Genomic DNA, 22,079 nt, shown 5'->3' on the forward strand with positions numbered 1-22,079 from the left:
CATGGAATCAAGGTCATGCGAGTGACCTATGTAGTTCGGAGGAAGAGGCGGTGGTCGCACAGAGCCACCAGCACAGCAGAAGAGGAAGCAGGGTGCAAAAGCGGAGCGGCCGTCCTCTAGACAGTACGCCTCCTACTGCCCACCGCAGTAAAGGACCGAGCACACCAAAGCCAGCTCCAAGGAGTTCCCTGGCGTGGCAGTTCTTCAGACAATGTGCTGACGACAAGACATGAGTGGTTTGCACGCTGCGCAATCAGAGACTGAAGCGAGGCATAAACGTTCTCAACCTGAGCACAACCTGCATGACCAGGCATTTAAGTGCAAAGCACGAGCTGCAGTGGAGTAGACACCTCAAAAACCAAGAAAGGTCTCTGGCTCCTCCTGCTTCCTCTTGTGCTGCAGTTTCGGCCTCTTCATCCACCTCTGGAGTGACAGTGCCACCTGCCACCCCGCAAACAGAGGATCTGCCAGCAACACCTGGGTCACCAAGCATCTCCACAATGTCCCGCGGAAGCGTTCAGCTCTCTATATCCCAAACACTGGAGAGGAAGAGGAAGTACCCCCCTTCCCACCCGCGATCCCTAGCCCTGAATGCCAGCATTTCTAAATTACTGGCCTTTAAAATGCTGTCATTCCGTCTGGTGGAGACGGATAGTTTTAAAGGCCTTATGGTGGTGGCTGTCCCACAGTACGTCGTGCCCAGCCGCCACTACTTTCCAGGAGAGCCATCCCTTCCCTTCACAACCAATTAGGGGACAAAATCAGGTGTGCTCTGCGTAACGCCCTCTGTGGCAAGGTGCACCTGACTACGGATACGTGGACCAGTAAGCACAGTCAGGGACGTTATATCTCCATAACAGCACACTGGGTAAATGCAGTGGCGGCTGGCCCTGAGGCGGATAGCAGTTTGGCGCGTGTCCTTCCACCACTGAGGATTGCAGGGCGCTTCAGTTTGCCTCCTGTTGCTTCCTCCTCCTACTCTGCTTCCTCATCCTCTACCAGCTCCTCATCCGGTCAGCGTAACACCTTCACCACCAACTTCAGCACAGCCAGGGGTAAACGACATCAGGCCGTTTTAAAACTTATCTGTTTAGGGGACAAACCCCACACCACGCAGGAGCTGTGGACGGGCCTTGAACAACAGACGGATGAGTGGTTTGTGCCAGTCAGCCTCAAGCCCGGCCTGGTGGTGTGCAAAAATGGGCGAAATCTCTTAGCAGCTCTGGGACTAGCCGGTTTGACGCACATCCCTTGCGCATGTGCTGAATTTGGTGGTGCAGAGAATCCTTAAAAATTACCCCGATATGTCAGAGCTGCTGCATAAAGTGCGGGCCATCTGTGCGCGCTTTCGGCGTTCTCACCCTGCTGCTCGCCTATCAGCGCTGCAGCGTAACTTCGGCCTTCCCGTGCCCACAAGGTGGAACTCCACCTTGCACATCCTGGCCAGACTGTGCGAGCAGCAGCAGGCGATAGTGGAGTTTCAGCTGCAGCACGCACGGGTGACTCGCTCGGCGGAAAAGCACCACTTCACCACCAATGACTGGGCCTTCATGCGAGATCTGTGTTCCTTGTTGCGCTGTTTCGAGTATTCCACCAACATGGCCAGTGCCGATAACGCCGTTCTCAGCATTACTATCCCACTTCTATGCCTCCTTAAAAAAACGCTCCTGGTGATGATGGAAGAGGATGTGTCACATATTGTACTTCATGACATGGAAAAATTTGCAAATTTAAAAGTTTCAGTTTCTCTACTTCTGTAATACATAGTAATACCCCCAAAAACTGTGATGACTTTACATTCCCCATATGTCTACTTCATGTTTGAATTATTTTGGGAATGATATTTTATTTTTTGGGGATGTTACAAGACTTAGAAGTTTAGAAGCAAATCTTTAAATTTTTCAGAAATTTACAAAAACCCAATTTTTAGGGACCACTACAGGTCTGAAGTCACTTTGTGGGCCTACATAGTGGATACCCCCATAAATGAGGCTTACATAATAGAAACCGCCCATAATAGAAAACAGATTTTACAAACTTCGTTAACCCTTTAGGTGTTGCACAAGAGTTATTGGCAAATGGGGATGAAATTTGAGAATTTCTTTTTTTTGCCTAATTTTCCATTTTAACCCATTTTTTTCACTAACAAAGCAAGGGTTAACAGCCAAACAAGACTGTATCTTTATTGCCCTGACTCTGCTGTTTACAGAAACACCCCATATGTGGCAGTAAACTACTGTACGGCCACACAGCGGGGCGTAGAGTGAAAGGTGCGCCGTTTGGTTTTTGGAGGGATGATTTTGCTGGACTGGAAAGGGTTAAACGGCTGACATCGCATAACAGATGTCAGCCGTTTATACCAGGGTGTCAGCAATGTACTGATACCCTGGTATACCCACTGTACACCAACGATTATTCAAGGGGAGGCGGGCGGGGGATCGCACCGCCCACAACCCCCCCCTGCACCTCCCGCCGCCATCAAATCATTCAGGGGTGCAGGGGGGGTGAAACATATATAGTTTAGGCATACTAAAGTTTCTGATCCCCACTGTCAGGGACCGCGGGGATCAGAAACTGCAAAAAGCGCAGCAAACCGCAGGTCTGAATTGACCTGCGGTTTGTTGCGATCGCCGACATGGGGGGGTCAATGATTTGAGCAGGCACGGGGTTCCGATCACCGCCCGCCGCGCGGCGGTGATCGAAAATACACAGGGCGTACATGTACGCCCTGTGTCCTTAAGTACCAGGACACAAGGGCGTACCTGTACGCCTTATGTCCTTAAGAGGTTAATTCCCTCACTGGAGCGTGATCATAAGATGCGCGAGTACAAGCGCACGCTGGTAGACGCGCTGCCGGTGGCATTCCCATCTGACAGTGGGGGCACAGTGGAAGCAGAAGGCAAAGGCAGAGGAAGAGGTCGTCAACGCAGCTGGGGCACCGCCAGCACCTCAGAAGGCAAGGTTAGCATGGCTGAAATGTGGAAAATCTTTGTCAGCACGCCACAACAACCAGCACCACCAGCTGATATGGAACGTCTTAGCAGGAGGCAGCATTTCACCAACATGGTGGAGCAGTATGTGTGCACACGCCTACACGTACTGAATGACGGGTCTGCCCCCTTCAACTTCTGGGTCTCCAAATTGGGCACATGGCCTGAGCTTGCCCTTTACGCCTTGGAGGTGCTGGCCTGCCCTGCAGCCAGTGTATTATCTGAACGTGTGTTTAGCACGGCAGGGGGCGTCATCACAGACAAGCGCAGACGCCTGTCCACAGCCAATGTGGACAAGCTCATGTTCATTAAAATGAACCAGACATTGATCCCTCAGGACTTTTCCGTACCTTGTGCAGAATAGACATGTATACTGGCACTATCCAGCCATTGTTATACTGCAGCGCAATTGCTCATTCTTGTATTTTGGATATTTCACACTCTTTTTTAGAGTGTACCCTAATTTAAAAAATAAAATTAAAACCAAAAACCTGTGTTGGCTACCTCGTCCTCCTCCACCGCCGCTTCCACCTACACCGCTACGTCCACCGCCTCCTCAAACTCCTACTTCATATGGAACTCCACCTCATAAATCTAATTTTTTTTTTTATTTGTACGTATTTTATTTGATATCATTTCACTAATTTGTCAGTTACATTTTCGGGTGAAATTAACACATTTTTGGGTGTGAAGTACCACTGCTATACCTAGTAGACAGGTTAAACAATAAAAAAAATTGTAATTCACCAATTTTTGGGTGTGATGTACCACTGCTATACCTAGTAGGCCGGTTAAAAAAAATAAAAATTGTCAGTTACATTTTCAGTTGAAATTCAACAATTTTGGGTGTGAAGTACCACTGCTATAACCTAGTAGACCGGTAAAAAAAAAAAAAAAAATTGGCAGTTTTCTGGTGAAATTCAGCATTTTTTTGGTGGGATGTACCACTGCTATACCTATTAGACCGGTAAAAAAAAATAAAAAAAACATTTGTCAGTTACATTTTAGGGTCAAATTCACCAATTTTTGGGTGTAATATACCCCTCCTCTACCTAGTTGACAGCTTAATAAATTTCAATAATTTTTATTTTACATTTTCGGGTGACAATAAACAATTGTTTTCTGTCATAGACCCCTGCTCTACCAAGTAGACAGTTTAATAAATTTCTGTAATTTTTCTGTTACATTCTTGGGTCGACATTATACAATTTTAGACGTGAATAAACCCCTGCTCTGCATAGGTGACAGGGAATAAAATTTCTGAAATGCTTCTTTAATTGATGCGCGCCACCTCCTTTGATTCAATGCTTAAACTTAAACAAGTTGCACCACATTTGCACTTCAGTAATTTGTCCCACATTTCCGCTATACTCTTTTGGCCAACATTTGCGCCTCAATAGCTTTTCCCACATTTACGCTTGACTCTTTTGGCCCACATTTGGGCTTCTGTAATTTGTACAACATTTGCGCCTTAATAGCTTTTCCCACATTTCCGCTTGACTCTTTTGGCCCGCATTTGGGCTTCTGTAATTTGTCCCACATTTGCGCCTCAATAGCTTTTCCCACATTTCTGCTCGATCCCCAAAAATTTTAATAAATTTATCTCCCTTAAATTTGGTTTATTTTTCTCACGCTCCCTCTCCGGCATGGAACCCTGATTCCCCGCCACCCGTGATCATCATGGTAGGCGCATAAAAGAACATCGAAAGTTGATAGAGCAGATATCAAATTGGATCGTGAACATCACAGGGACGTGCGACATGGTGGGGCAGTAAGTATGCACACGCCTACACTAACTGACTGACAGGGGTCAGCCCCTGCAACTTCTGGGTCTCCAAATTGGGCACATGGCCTGAGCTTGCCCTTTACGTCTTGGAGGTGCTGCCTGCCCTGCAGCCAGTGTATTGTCTGAACGTGTGTTTAGCAGGACTGGAGGGGGTTATCACAGGTTATATTTCCCAATGTTTTGGGGTGTACCCTAATTTAAAAAAAAAATTATAAATTTAAAACCAAAAAGCAGTGTAGGCTACCTCCTCCTCCTCCTCCACCGCCGCTTCCACCTACACCGCCACATCCACCACCTCCTTAACCTCCTACTCCATATGGACCTTGTCCTCCTAGATCAAGATTATTATTTTGTATTTTTAAGTATTTTATGTTATTTAAAGTCATTTCCCTATCCACATTTGTTTGCAGAGCACTTGCCATGCTCCTAACCACATTTTGATGCCATTTGCAGCCCTCTTGCCCTTTCCATGACATTTTTACAGCCATTTTAGTGCTCAAAAGTTCGGGTCCCCATTGACTTCAATGGGGTTCGGGGTCAAGTTTGGGTCATGTTCGGGTCCCGAACTCGTCGAACCCGAACATCCAGGTGTCCGCTCAACTTTAGATTTCAGTTATCTCACCCAGCTGAGGTATCTGAGTGGGATATACATACCTCCCAGCACTTATACTGTAAACATCACCACAGTTAGTATGGCCAGGGTATCCAACTTTTGTTTTTTCAATAGGAAGAGGGTCATTTGACACATCAAACTTATTGGGAATTTCACAAGAAAAACAATGGTGTGCTTGGTTTTAACGTAACTTTATTCTTTCATGAGTTATTTACAAGTTTCTGACCACTTACAAAATGTGTTCAATGTGCTGCCCATTGTGTTGGATTGTCAATGCAACCCTTTTCTCCCACTCTTCACACACTGATAGCAACACCGCAGGAGAAATGCTAGCACAGGCTTCCAGTATCCGTAGTTTCAGGTGCTGCACATCTCGTATCATCTGAAGGCAATCGGCTATGCTGTGAAGATACGAGATGTGCAGCACCTGAAACTACGGATACTGGAAGCCTGTGCTAGCATTTCTCCTGTGGTGCTGCTATCAGTGTGTGAAGAGTGGGAGAAGAGGGTTGCATTGACAATCCAACACAATGGGCAGCACATTGAGCACATTTTATATGGTCAGAAACTTGTAAATAACTCATGAAAGAATAAAGTTACATTAAAACCAAGCACATCATTGTTTTTCTTGTGAAATTCCCAATAAGTTTGATGTGTCACATGACCCTCTTCCTATTGAAAAAACAAAAGTTGGATTCAAAATGGCCGACTTCAAAATGGCCACAATGGTCACCACCCATCTTGAAAAGTTTCCCCCCTCACATATACTAATGTGCCACAAACAGGAAGTTAATATCACCAACCATTCCCATTTTATTAAGGTGTATCCATATAAATGGCCCACCCTGTAGTATTCTTGGATGTTCAGGTTCTTGAAGATCCAGAAGTTTGCATATTGGGAGCAACTGAACATCTGAAATTAAAGAAAGAAGTACGATTGGTTCTGGGTAAAGTACTATTTCAAGCTAGACTCCTTATACTTAGGAAATGGGTAAAGGAAGACCCGCCTACAGTGGGACAGTGGCGAGAAGCAGTCGTTAACCTTATTACAATTCAACGGGTGACTGAGAGCTATACTAAAAATTCAGAAGAAATGGATGAGATATGGAAAAAATGGCCATATTAGGTCTGGAACTTTTTTAATTTATTTTTTGCCCAGTTCCTCCCTCTAAGGGGTGGTGAATGGGTATTCGGGTGATAAGGAATAAGGATAATATTTACTAAAGTTGTAATACAGATTTTTGTATTGTAGTATTGATGTGATTTGTGTATACGTTTTCAAAAAGAAAAGAATAAAGATTAAAAAAAAAAAAAAAAAGAGATACACCCTTTACATACAGGGGTTTGTTTCAGGTATTTGAAATACAGCCATTTTGGGCAAACAAATCTTTAATTGAGGCCTACTGTGGGTCAGGCCGTGTGGGATGCACCCTTTACATACAGGGGTTTGATTGTATCATTGTGAGATACACCCTTTATACATTTAAGTTATATTCAGATATTTGAAATACAGCCATTTGGTGCACAAATCTTTAATTCAGGCCTACTGTGGGTCAGGCCGTGTGAGATACACCCTTTACATACAGGGGTTTGATTCAGGTATTTGAAATACAGCCATTTTGGGCAAAGAAATCTTTAATTGAGGCCTACTGTGGATCAGGCCATGTGAGATACACCCTTTACATACAGGGGTTTGATTCAGGTATTTGAAATACAGCCATTTTGGGCAAAGAAATCTTTAATTGAGGCCTACTATGGGTCAGGCCGTGTGAGATACACCCTGTATATACGGGGCTTATATTCTTTCATTAATAAAACACCCTTTTTGGGGCAAAATACACAATATTTCAGGCCTTGCAGCATCTTGACGTTTGAAATTCCTGGGTTATATACTGCTGCCATATAGAGTTATTAAACAAACACCCGTTTGGGCAAAAAAAGTTTATTTGGCAGCCTTTTCTGCATATGTCATTGTGAGATACACCCTTTATACATTTAAGTTATATTCAGATATTTGAAATACAGCCATTTGGTGCACAAATCTTTAATTCAGGCCTACTGTGGGTCAGGCCGTGTGAGATACACCCTTTACATACAGGGGTTTGATTCAGGTATTTGAAATACAGCCATTTTGGGCAAAGAAATCTTTAATTGAGGCCTACTGTGGATCAGGCCATGTGAGATACACCCTTTACATACAGGGGTTTGATTCAGGTATTTGAAATACAGCCATTTTGGGCAAACAAATCTTTAATTGAGGCCTACTGTGGGTCAGGTCGTGTAAAATACACCCTTTACATACTGTCGTTATATTCTACTATTAATTAAACACCCATTTAGGGCAAGATCCTAAATTCGAGAAATATGAGGAGAGCGTCAAATAAGGGACTTGGCCCAGGCCGTGGTGCTGCTGGTGGAGCTCCTGTTGCAGGGAGAGGACGTGGTTGATCTGTGCCAGCTACACGCACAAGTGAAAACCCTTCATCAGGTGCGAGTAGGCAACAGAACCTGCAGCGGTATTTGGTCGGGCCTAATGCGGCTCTACAAATGGTGAGGCCTGAACAAGTACAGGCGATACTAGATTGGGTTGCTGACAGTGGATCCAGTTCCTTCACATTGTCTCCCACCCAGTCTCCTGCTGAAAGACCACAATTGGCACCTGCAGCTGATGTCAATCAGTCTTTCACCTCACCACCTTGCAAATCAGCCAAGCAGTCTGAGCCCCAAGTCATGCAGCAGTCTCTTCTGCTTTTTGATGACTCTGTTAGCAGGATTTCCCAGGGCCATCCACCTAGCCCTGCCCCAGAAGGGGAAGAGATTGAGTGCACCGATGCCCAACCACTTATCTTTCAAAATGAATACATGGGAGGACCATCGCAGCACGTCTCGGATGATGACGAAACACAGGTGCCAACTGCTGGGGCTTTCGAAAGTGTGCAGACCGACAATGAAGGCAGGGGTGAAGACTGGGTGGAAGATGATGTGGAGGACGATGAGGTCCTCGACCCCACATGGAATCAAGGTCATGCGAGTGACCTATGTAGTTCGGAGGAAGAGGCGGTGGTCGCACAGAGCCACCAGCACAGCAGAAGAGGGAGCAGGGTGCAAAAGCGGAGCGGCCGTCCTCTAGACAGTACGCCTCCTACTGCCCACCGCAGTAAGGGACCGAGCACACCAAAGCCAGCTCCAAGGAGTTCCCTGGCGTGGCAGTTCTTCAGACAATGTGCTGACAACAAGACATGAGTGGTTTGCACGCTGTGCAATCAGAGACTGAAGCGAGGCATAAACGTTCTCAACCTGAGCACAACCTGCATGACCAGGCATTTAAGTGCAAAGCACGAGCTGCAGTGGAGTAGACACCTCAAAAACCAAGAAAGGTCTCTGGCTCCTCCTGCTTCCTCTTGTGCTGCAGTTTCGGCCTCTTCATCCACCTCTGGAGTGACAGTGCCACCTGCCACCCCGCAAACAGAGGATCTGCCAGCAACACCTGGGTCACCAAGCATCTCCACAATGTCCCGCGGAAGCGTTCAGCTCTCTATATCCCAAACACTGGAGAGGAAGAGGAAGTACCCCCCTTCCCACCCGCGATCCCTAGCCCTGAATGCCAGCATTTCTAAATTACTGGCCTTTAAAATGCTGTCATTCCGTCTGGTGGAGACGGATAGTTTTAAAGGCCTTATGGTGGTGGCTGTCCCACAGTACGCTGTGCCCAGCCGCCACTACTTTCCAGGAGAGCCATCCCTTCCCTTCACAACCAATTAGGGGACAAAATCAGGTGTGCTCTGCGTAACGCCCTCTGTGGCAAGGTGCACCTGACTACGGATACGTGGACCAGTAAGCACAGTCAGGGACGTTATATCTCCATAACAGCACACTGGGTAAATGCAGTGGCGGCTGGCCCTGAGGCGGATAGCAGTTTGGCGCGTGTCCTTCCACCACTGAGGATTGCAGGGCGCTTCAGTTTGCCTCCTGTTGCTTCCTCCTCCTACTCTGCTTCCTCATCCTCTACCAGCTCCTCATCCGGTCAGCGTAACACCTTCACCACCAACTTCAGCACAGCCAGGGGTAAACGACATCAGGCAGTTTTAAAACTTATCTGTTTAGGGGACAAACCCCACACCACGCAGGAGCTGTGGACGGGCCTTGAACAACAGACGGATGAGTGGTTTGTGCCAGTCAGCCTCAAGCCCGGCCTGGTGGTGTGCAAAAATGGGCGAAATCTCTTAGCAGCTCTGGGACTAGCCGGTTTGACGCACATCCCTTGCCTTGCGCATGTGCTGAATTTGGTGGTGCAGAGAATACTTAAAAATTACCCCGATATGTCAGAGCTGCTGCATAAAGTGCGGGCCATCTGTGCGCGCTTTCGGCGTTCTCACCCTGCTGCTCGCCTATCAGCGCTGCAGCGTAACTTCGGCCTTCCCGCTCACCGCCTCATATGTGACGTGCCCACAAGGTGGAACTCCACCTTGCACATGCTGGCCAGACTGTGCGAGCAGCAGCAGGCGATAGTGGAGTTTCAGCTGCAGCACGCACGGGTGACTCGCTCGGCGGAAAAGCACCACTTCACCACCAATGACTGGGCCTTCATGCGAGATCTGTGTTCCTTGTTGCGCTGTTTCGAGTATTCCACCAACATGGCCAGTGCCGATAACGCCGTTCTCAGCATTACTATCCCACTTCTATGCCTCCTTGAAAAAACGCTCCTGGTGATGATGGAAGAGGATGTGTCACATATTGTACTTCATGACATGGAAAAATTTGCAAATTTAAAAGTTTCAGTTTCTCTACTTCTGTAATACATAGTAATACCCCCAAAAACTGTGATGACTTTACATTCCCCATATGTCTACTTCATGTTTGAATTATTTTGGGAATGATATTTTATTTTTTGGGGATGTTACAAGACTTAGAAGTTTAGAAGCAAATCTTTAAATTTTTCAGAAATTTACAAAAACCCAATTTTTAGGGACCACTACAGGTCTGAAGTCACTTTGTGGGCCTACATAGTGGATACCCCCATAAATGAGGCTTACATAATAGAAACCGCCCATAATAGAAAACAGATTTTACAAACTTCGTTAACCCTTTAGGTGTTGCACAAGAGTTATTGGCAAATGGGGATGAAATTTGAGAATTTCATTTTTTTGCCTAATTTTCCATTTTAACCCATTTTTTTCACTAACAAAGCAAGGGTTAACAGCCAAACAAGACTGTATCTTTATTGCCCTGACTCTGCTGTTTACAGAAACACCCCATATGTGGCAGTAAACTACTGTACGGCCACACAGCGGGGCGTAGAGTGAAAGGTGCGCCGTTTGGTTTTTGGAGGGATGATTTTGCTGGACTGGAAAGGGTTAAACGGCTGACATCGCATAACAGATGTCAGCCGTTTATACCAGGGTGTCAGCAATGTACTGATACCCTGGTATACCCACTGTACACCAACGATTATTCAAGGGGAGGCGGGCGGGGGATCGCGATCCCGCCTGCCGCACCGCCCGCCTCCCGCACCGCCCACAACCCCCCCCTGCACCTCCCGCCGCCATCAAATCATTCAGGGGTGCAGGGGGGGTGAAACATATATAGTTTAGGCATACTAAAGTTTCTGATCCCCGCTGTCAGGGACCGCGGGGATCAGAAACTGCAAAAAGCGCAGCAAACCGCAGGTCTGAATTGACCTGCGGTTTGTTGCGATCGCCGACATGGGGGGGTCAATGATTTGAGCAGGCACGGGGTTCCGATCACCGCCCGCCGCGCGGCGGTGATCGAAAATACACAGGGTGTACATGTACGCCCTGTGTCCTTAAGTACCAGGACACAAGGGCGTACCTGTACGCCTTATGTCCTTAAGAGGTTAATTCCCTCACTGGAGCGTGATCATAAGATGCGCGAGTACAAGCGCACGCTGGTAGACGCGCTGCCGGTGGCATTCCCATCTGACAGTGGGGGCACAGTGGAAGCAGAAGGCAAAGGCAGAGGAAGAAGTCGCCAACGCAGCTGGGGCACCGCCAGCACCTCAGAAGGCAAGGTTAGCATGGCCGAAATGTGGAAAATCTTTGTCAGCACGCCACAACAACCAGCACCACCAGCTGATATGGAACGTCTTAGCAGGAGGCAGCATTTCACCAACATGGTGGAGCAGTATGTGTGCACACGCCTACACGTACTGAATGACGGGTCTGCCCCCTTCAACTTCTGGGTCTCCAAATTGGGCACATGGCCTGAGCTTGCCCTTTACGCCTTGGAGGTGCTGGCCTGCCCTGCAGCCAGTGTATTATCTGAACGTGTGTTTAGCACGGCAGGGGGCGTCATCACAGACAAGCGCAGACGCCTGTCCACAGCCAATGTGGACAAGCTCATGTTCATTAAAATGAACCAGACATTGATCCCTCAGGACTTTTCCGTACCTTGTGCAGAATAGACATGTATACTGGCACTATCCAGCCATTGTTATACTGCAGCGCAATTGCTCATTCTTGTATTTTGGATATTTCACACTCTTTTTTAGAGTGTACCCTAATTTTAAAAAATAAAATTAAAACCAAAAACCTGTGTTGGCTACCTCGTCCTCCTCCACCGCCGCTTCCACCTACACCGCTACGTCCACCGCCTCCTCAAACTCCTACTTCATATGGAACTCCACCTCATAAATCTAATTTTTTTTTTTTATTTGTACGTATTTTATTTGATATCATTTCACTAATTTGTCAGTTACATTTGCAGGTGAAATTCACACATTTTTGGGTGTGAAGTACCACTGCTATACCTAGTAGACAGGTTAAACAATAAAAAAAATTGTAATTCACCAATTTTTGGGTGTGATGTACCACTGCTATACCTAGTAGGCCGGTTAAAAAAAAAATAATTGTCAGTTACATTTTCAGTTGAAATTCAACAATTTTGGGTGTGAAGTACCACTGCTATAACCTAGTAGACCGGTAAAAAAATAAAAATAAATTGGCAGTTACATTTTCTGGTGAAATTCAGCATTTTTTTGGTGGGATGTACCACTGCTATACCTATTAGACCGGTAAAAAAAATAAAAAAAACATTTGTCAGTTACATTTTAGGGTCAAATTCACCAATTTTTGGGTGTAATATACCCCTCCTCTACCTAGTTGACAGCTTAATAAATTTCAATAATTTTTATTTTACATTTTCGGGTGACAATAAACAATTGTTTTCTGTCATAGACCCCTGCTCTACCAAGTAGACAGTTTAATAAATTTCTGTAATTTTTCTGTTACATTCTTGGGTTGACATTATACAATTTTAGACGTGAATAAACCCCTGCTCTGCATAGGTGACAGGGAATAAAATTTCTGAAATGCTTCTTTAATTGATGCGCGCCACCTCCTTTGATTCAATGCTTAAACTTAAACAAGTTGCACCACATTTGCACTTCAGTAATTTGTCCCACATTTCCGCTATACTCTTTTGGCCAACATTTGCGCCTCAATAGCTTTTCCCACATTTACGCTTGACTCTTTTGGCCCACATTTGGGCTTCTGTAATTTGTACAACATTTGCGCCTTAATAGCTTTTCCCACATTTCCGCTTGACTCTTTTGGCCCACATTTGGGCTTCTGTAATTTGTCCCACATTTGCGCCTCAATAGCTTTTCCCACATTTCTGCTCGATCCCAAAAATTTTTAATAAATTTATCTCCCTTAAATTTGGTTTATTTTTCTCACGCTCCCTCTCCGGCATGGAACCCTGATTCCCCGCCACCCGTGATCATCATGGTAGGCGCATAAAAGAACATCGAAAGTTGATAGAGCAGATATCAAATTGGATCGTGAACATCACGGGGACGTGCGACATGGTGGGGCAGTAAGTATGCACACGCCTACACTAACTGACTGACAGGGGTCAGCCCCTGCAACTTCTGGGTCTCCAAATTGGGCACATGGCCTGAGCTTGCCCTTTACGTCTTGGAGGTGCTGCCTGCCCTGCAGCCAGTGTATTGTCTGAACGTGTGTTTAGCAGGACTGGAGGGGGTTATCACAGGTTATATTTCCCAATGTTTTGGGGTGTACCCTAATTTAAAAAAAAATTAATAAATTTAAAGCCAAAAAGCAGTGTAGGCTACCTCCTCCTCCTCCTCCACCGCCGCTTCCACCTACACCGCCACATCCACCACCTCCTTAACCTCCTACTCCATATGGACCTTGTCCTCCTAGATCAAGATTATTATTTTGTATTTTTAAGTATTTTATGTTATTTAAAGTCATTTCCCTATCCACATTTGTTTGCAGAGCACTTGCCATGCTCCTAACCACATTTTGATGCCAACTGCAGCCCTCTTGCCCTTTCCATGACATTTTTACAGCCATTTTAGTGCTCAAAAGTTCGGGTCCCCATTGACTTCAATAGGGTTCGGGTTCGGGGTCAAGTTTGGGTCATGTTCGGGTCCCGAACTCGTCGAACCCGAACATCCAGGTGTCCGCTCAACTTTAGATTTCAGTTATCTCACCCAGCTGAGGTATCTGAGTGGGATATACATACCTCCCAGCACTTATACTGTAAACATCACCACAGTTAGTATGGCCAGGGTATGTTTAAAGGAACATAAAAGTTTAATCCCGGAAAAACCCTTTAATATTAGCTGTATGAATGACTGTCAGTGAATAAACTGGCAGGTTACATTTATAGCCCTGGCGTAGTTACAGTGATTTGTGTAGAGCAATTATATTCTATAACAAAAATAAAGCTTCAGGCTCATATTTGAATAAAGTCTGCCACAAATTTACAAGATGTCATTGGGAAATCAGAATATGCTTAATATCTGTAAAGAATAAATCAAGGCAGATATACCATGACCTGGATAAATGAGAACCTTCACAGACAATATGCTGAATAGTTAAACCAAACTTTCCAGTTTGGCAAGTTCCAGGATGTATTCCTGGTGACTATTTCTCAGATGGATTCCCAGTTACTGATTAGGCTTTAGCCGAAAATAGCGCCTATCACTAAACTCTACTTTGCTATTTTTACATTCCAGCTGATATGTCTCCCTGGTCCACGAGCCCCACCTCAGTGTGCCAGCTGCTGCTGTATACAATGCACTGCTCTTGCTAATCTACCACTCCTGCCCTATAATACCACTCCATAGTACAGGTAAGCACTTACTATTAGTGACTACTTTGCCATTGTCCTCCAAATCTTCATAACTCCAGTTTCTTTTAACTGTGCGCTCTGGAACACATAGTCGGTTTGTAACAAACTCCCCACAATCGGTGACTTCTTCCTCTCAAACTTTCTGAACTTGCTGGCCTTTACAGAAACCTAGCTTTAACATTTTGACACTGCTTCCCCTGCCGCCTTATCCTATTGTGGACTTCACTTCTCCCATACCCCCAGACCTGGTGACGGGCATGGTGGAGGAGTAGGCATACCACTTTCTCAACAGTGCTCGTTTCAGATCATTCCCCCTGTACCCTCTCTCACATTCCACTCTTTTGAAATCCATGCTATCAGACTTTTCCACCCATTTCCACTGCAAGTTGCAGTTGTCTATCATCCCCACCAATTCTTGGATCACTTTACCACTTGGCTCCCTCACTTCCTATCTTCTGAATCACCAACTCTTATTATGGGTGATTTTAATATCCCCATTGATGATCCTATCCTTTCTAGGGCTATCACAACTAACTTCCTCTGCTATGCATAAACAGAGCAATACACTTGATCTAGTCTTTTTCTGTCACTGCTCAGTCTCAAACGTTAGTAACTAATCCTTCCCACTTTTTGACTGCAATCTTCTTTCATTTACTATTAAGACCCCTCACGCTTCTCACGACAATCCTACTTTTCACACTTATAGTAACCTACATGCCATTAACCGCCAGCAACTTATTGACACCATACAGTTCGCTCCTACCCCAATCTCTTCCCTTTTCAGTCCAGATCTAGTTGCCAACCATTACAACCATACCCTCAAAACCACCCTAGATGAAGCAGCTCCAATATCATTCCGACCCTCCAGACACAGAACATGACGATCCTGGAACACACCTGAAACACATTTTCTCTGGTGGTACTCCAAATGTGCAGAATGCTTATGGAGAAAATCGCTATTATCAGCAGACTTCACCTCAACATTGCCAAACAGAAGTACTTCACCTCTCTCATTTCCTCACTCTCGAATAACCCAAAATGACTCTTTGACACTTTTCATTCCCTTCTAAGCCCCAAAGTTCCAGAACCCGTTATTGACCCCTGCATTGGCCACTTACTTCAGAGATAATATTGGCAATATATGGAAGGAAATAATCTCCCAGTCCCCAACCAATTTCAATCCTCCTCCCTCCCACACTTCAACATGTTCTCTCTACGCTTTTGACCATATAACAGATGAAGAAGTCTCCAGGCTTCTCTCTTCTTTTCAACCCACGACCTGCAGCAGTGATCCTATTCCCTCACACCTTGTTCAGTCCCTCTCCCCAGCTATCAGCACTTACCTCACTACAATATTCAACCTCTCTTTCTCTTCTGATAGCTTTCCGTCGTCTTTCAAACATTATGATATGACCCCACTACTAAACAAAAACATCTCTTGACCTGACCTGTGCTGCTAAATACTGACCTGTTTCTAACCTCCCCTTCATCTCTAACCTCCTTGAACGTCTTGTCTACTCTCATTTAATAAGCTATTTCTTTGCAAACTCTCTTCTTGACCCCTTACAATCTGCCTTTCACCCTCTCCACTCTACATAAACTACCCTTACTAAAGTTTCTAACAATCTCCTGACAGCAAGAAGGAATGGCAATTATTCTGTACTGATTCTTCTGGATCTCACCACAATCTCCTCATCATGCTCCCCTCCTTTAGTGTATCATTCTCCTCTTCCTCTTGATGTTGGCATTCATCAGGGTTCTGTCCTAGGTCCTCTACTTTTCTCCCTCTACACAGCCCCCATCGGACAGTCTATGAGTAGATTTGGCTTTCAGTACCATCTCTATGCTGATGACACCCAACTTTACGCTTCATCTCACTCCTGCTTTACTCAAAAACACCAGTAATTGTCTTGCAGCTGTCTCTAACATTATTTCCTCTTTGTATCTAAAATTGAACCTCTCAAAAAATGAACTTCTTGTTTTTCCCTGATCTACTAACTCACCTAAACTTGATATTTCAATTTCGGTCTGGGGCACTATCATAACTCTTATATCCGCTGTCTTGGGGCCATGTTTGACTCAGATCTTTCCCCATATCCAATCACTTGCTTTCTCTTGTAATCTGCACCTCAAGAATATCTCCAGAATCCACCCTTATCTTACGGTGGAAACGGCAAAAACTCTTGTTATTGCTTTGATTCATTCTTATCTTGACTACTGTAACTCATTAGGCTACTTTCACACTAGCGTTAGGAGCGGATCCGTCTGATGTTTCATCAGACGGATCCGCTCCTATAATGCAGACGTTCGCATCCGTTCAGAACGGATCCGTCTGCATTAAAACTTAGAACATTTTCTAAGTATGAAAGTAGCCTGAGCGGATCCGTTCAGACTTTACATTGTAAGTCAATGGGGAACGGATCTGCTTGAAGATTGAGCCATATGGTGTCATCTTCAAGCGGATCCGTCCCCATTGACTTACATTGTAAGTCTGGACGGATCCGCTCGCCTCCGCACAGCCAGGCGGACACCCGAACGCTGCAAGCAGCGTTCAGGTGTCCGCTCACTGAGCGGAGCGGAGGCTGAGCGCTGGCAGGCGGATGCATTCTCAGTGGATCCGCCTCCATAGAGAATGCATCAGGGCCGGGCGGCTGCGTTCAGGACCGCTCCTGAGCCCCTTCAAACGGAGCTCACGAGCGGACACCTGAACGCAGGTGTGAAAGTAGCCTAAGCAGTCGTCCTCTGACTAAACTCTCCCCCTTGAGTCTGTCCTATATGCTTCAGGCAGGCTTATCTATCTATCCACCCGCTATACTGATGCTACTAGCCTGTGCCAGTCACTTCACTGGTTGCCCATCCACCACAGAATACATTTCAAACTTCTCACCCTCACCCACAATGCCCTCCACAGTGCTGCACCTCCATAAATCTCCTCCCTCTTTTCTGTCTATCACCCTACTCAGGCTCTCTGTTCGTTCCTCTCATTCCCATCTTCAAGACTTTCCTCGAGTTGCAACTACTCTCTTGAATGGTCTGCCCTGGAATATCAGGTCAATTCCCAACTTCCCTACCTTCAAATGTGCTTTAAAAGCACATCTTTTCAGTGGGCTTATCAAGTGCTGTATAAATCACTAAACAGGCCACAAATGCACATGGTGCTCTATCTCTTCTGGGCCCTGCAGTGCGCCAAAACAGCAGTTTACAACCACATTTAGGGTGTTGCTGCATTCAGGAGAATATGTGTTACAAATTATGGGGTCCTTTTTTACCTGTTACCCCTTGTGAAAATGAAAAATCTGGTGTTAAAGCAACATTTTATTGGAAAAAATGTAATTTTTCATTTTTACAGCCAAGTTTTTCTAAATTCTATAAAAAACACCTGTGGGGTCAAAGCACTCGCTACACCCCTTAATAAATTCCTTGTGGGTGCAGTTTCTCTTCAAATGCAACATGGTGCCCAAAAATCATTCAAGCAAAATCTGCCCTCCAAAAGTCATATGACTGTAACAGCTGCTGCTGCGGTCCCGGGCGCCGTGTTCAGTGGTGATCTGCCAGTGTTTCCTTTCAGCCCTGACCACAGCATGCTTGCTGCTTGTTTCCTGCAGCATTTCCTTAAGGGCTGGCGCGCATCACTTCCTTTTCTTTATGGGTTGGATCATGTGACATCACTGACCAATCCTAACCCTCCTGCACATATATAAGTGGCTCAGCCCCCTTCCCAGATGCCTTAGTGTCAAGGTCCTTGTGTCCTGTTAAGGTTCCTGATATCTGCTTGTGTTCCTGACTCGTGCATGTATTTCTGGACTCTGCTACCTGTTTGATCCCTGCCTGCTTCCCTTGACTCTCCCGTTGCCAACCCGGATTGCCTGACCTGTACCTGTGCCGCCTGCCCTGACCTGTTGCTTGTTTGACTTCACCTCTGCCTCATCCTTTGGTCCTGTACTGTTGCTCCTGGTTACGACTCAGCCTGCTGACAATGCCTAAAAGTGAAACATATCAACTCAAAATTTACCAGTCAATGAAGAAAGATGTGTCATGAGAAAACAGACATGATAAGTAAAAGCATTCTAAAGTTATTACCATATAAATTGTTCTGCCCAGCAGGGTTAGGGGAAATGATTCCAGATCACGTCTGCCTTAGTTTTGGTATTCCTGTAGTGAATAATGTGGTTATAGCACCATCTAGCGGTGTTAAATTGTATTACACCTTGTTTTTCCTGTTACAAAGACTGCTGCATTGTGGGTGGTGAAAAGCATTGTGGGAGTGCAAAGCATCCTGTGAAAGAAAAGTCTCCAGGACACAGTACAGAGCTGTCCTATGCATGTCTCATTCTTAAACTCCACCATCCTGGTAAAATCATATCTGGTGAGAGATCTATCTTTATTTCCGGGACATCATGTTATGCAGAGCTGTTTAGTTCGTTACAATTGTCACTCAGGGAGTTACTTCTGTTAGCTAGCCATGCAATCCTATGTATAGGCAGCCATTTTACCATGTGCTTTCACTGATGACTGTTAATGTTATAGTACATGCTATGCTTTATACTTATACATGTTATTTGTATTTTTGTAGTTTTACCAACAATCCTGTTTTGCCAATGAAATGTACAATCTCTCACTCACGCGCACCGCGCAGAGAGTACAACCTGTTGACCAATAAACAAGTTAGACTACCAAGAACAGTCCTCCTATTTGGAAGACAGGAATGGTTTATGCTGAATGTCAGATTGCACACTGTGTGAACGTGTATGAAGACAAAACATAAAGTGATAAGTCAGATTTGCAAAAATTGGCTGTGTCAGGAAGGGGTTAAGCACTCAAAGAGGTTTTGCTACATTTTTTTCCAGTGATTTTATGAATCACATGACTTTGACTCACTCTGGGTTTCAGTCCAGTGAGTATTCGGATATCATACTGCTCACTGTTACAATCCAAAACTCTGTTAGGCTAGTTTCACATCTGCAACAGATATCTCAGCTTTCACTTATAGCCAAGTGAGTGCGTTTGGATGTTTTCAGAAGTCCAGTAGAAAAGAATGGAGAGAGCACCGCACAGGCGTGGTCACCGCTTCATTCACCTCTATGGGACTGACGGAAATTTTCCGTTTTGGGAACTCCCATAGAAATACACTCACCTAAAGAATTAATAGGAACACCATACTAATACGTGTTGGACCCCCTTTTGATTCAGAACTGCCTTAATTCTACGTGGCATTGATTCAACAAGGTGCTGATAGCATTCTTTAGAAATGTTGGCCCATATTGATAGGATAGCATCTTGCAGTTGATGGAGATTTGAGGGATACACATCCAGGGCACGAAGCTCCCGTTCCACCACATCCCAAAGATGCTCTATTGGGTTGAGATCTGGTGACTGTGGGGGCCATTTTAGTACAGTGAACTCATTGTCATGTTCAAGAAACCAATTTGAAATGATTCGAGCTTTGTGACATGGTGCATTATCCTGCTGGAAGTAGCCATCAGATGATGGATACATGTTCTCATTCTGTTTACGCCAAATTCGGACTCTACCATTTGAATGTCTCAACAGAAATCGAGACTCATCAGACCAGGCAAAAAAAATTTCAGTCTTCAACAGTCCAATTTTGGTGAGCTCGTGCAAATTGTAGCCTCTTTTTCCTATTTGCAGTGGAGATGAGTGGTACCCGGTGGGGTCTTCTGCTGTTGTAGCCCATCCGCCTCAAGGTTGTGCGTGTTGTGGCTTCACAAATGCTTTGCTGCATACCTCGGTTGTAACGAGTGGTTATTTCAGTCAACGTTGCTCTTCTATCAGCTTGAATCAGTCGGCCCATTCTCATCTGACCTCTAGCATCCACAAGGCATTTTTGCCCACAGGAATGCCGCATACTGGATGTTTTTCCCTTTTCACACCATTCTTTGTAAACCCTAGAAATGGTTGTGCGTGAAAATCCCAGTAACTGAGCAGATTGTGAAATACTCAGACCGGCCCGTCTGGCACCAACAACCATGCCACGCTCAAAATTGCTTAAATCACCTTTCTTTCCCATTCTGACATTCAGTTTGGAGTTCAGGAGATTGTCTTGACCAGGACCACACCCCTAAATGAGAAATAGAACAGGTGATCCTAATAATTCTTTAGGTGAGTGTAAATCGAGGTTGGCCACGCATGTGAGGGTGTTCTTCGTTCATTTTGGGGATCCTGTTCTGGAGATAGGAGTGGGTCCCAGAGCTAGGACTGCACATATCTGACATTGGTGGCATATCCTAGCGATATGCCACCAATGTCTGAGGTTAGACAACCCCTTTAAAGGTATTGCAGATGTTATATTTAGTTAAGCCTCATTCACACTTGAATATTTTGGTTAGTTTTTTGCATAAGTATTTGTAAGCCAAAAATAGGAATTGAAACTTCACACAGAAAAAGTATAATAAAAAGATTTACACCTCTTTCACCTTTTGAATTTGAAATACTGATGCAAAATACTGACCTGAATACACACGTGTGAACGAGGGCTAAGGGAGATCTGACTGATGTGGATGGTAACAATCTGTAACGGTCGCGTACACACACACACGGGGGGGGGGGGGGAGTGACCACTGCACTCCACCCTTACCCCTGGCCCTACCTACTTGCCTCGCGAGTCCTAATGACAGGGGACAACTGGACGGCAATCCCTAACTTGGAATAAGTGCAGGGATGACAGACAGACAAACAACAGGACGTGAACGGACCGAGTCAATACCAGGAAAGCTACAAAGTACAAAGGATTAAGCAAAGAATGGTCAGGAGAAGCCGGGGTCAAATACCAGGAGAGCAGAGAAGTACAAGAGGAGTCCTAAGAGAGTAGTCAGGTGGGAGCCGAGGTCACAATACCAGGACGGATGCGCAGTACAGGAGTATCAGGCAAAAGGATGGTCAAGGAACAGGATCAGGTAAGTATTCAGCAGTCCAACAAATAGCCAGGAACCTAGAAATTAACAGGCAACCTGTAGCCAGCAGGCTGCCTGTATTTATAGTGGGGAGTGAGGGTCATGTGACGTGGCCAGCGTCACATGACCGACAGACCAACCAGTCGAGCACCGAGTGATCAGCTCGGCGCTCAAGGCAGACTAGGAGCAGGGAGCCACCCAGCTAGTAAAGCCAACCTGGGAATGAGGTCAAACACAGAACCTCATTCCAAAAGCTAAGCAACAATTCTGCGGGCAATGGGGGACCGAGTGCACCTTCGGAACCCCGTGACACAATCTCTGTACTGCACTGTGGTATATGTTAGTGCATGTGATGAAATTATGGCTAAGGCCACACATACTGGATTTTTAATCCCATGGCTTTTGCCCTGAAATTTATGGATAGTCTGTAAAAATAGTTGACTTTTTGGCCCCATGCACACGGCTGTTCCGTGCAATGCACGGGCAACGTCCATGCGGCAGCCGGGATGGATCGAGACCCATTCAACTTGAATGGGTCAGTGATCCCTCCGCACCGCAAAAAAAACATACGTGTTCTATTTTTAGCGGTGCGGAGGCACGGACAGTAACACCACGGAAGCACTCCGTAGTGCTTCCGTGGGGTTTCGCTCTGCATCGCA

This window comes from Bufo bufo, chromosome 2 (assembly GCF_905171765.1).
Source record: "Bufo bufo chromosome 2, aBufBuf1.1, whole genome shotgun sequence".
Lineage (NCBI taxonomy): Eukaryota > Metazoa > Chordata > Amphibia > Anura > Bufonidae > Bufo > Bufo bufo.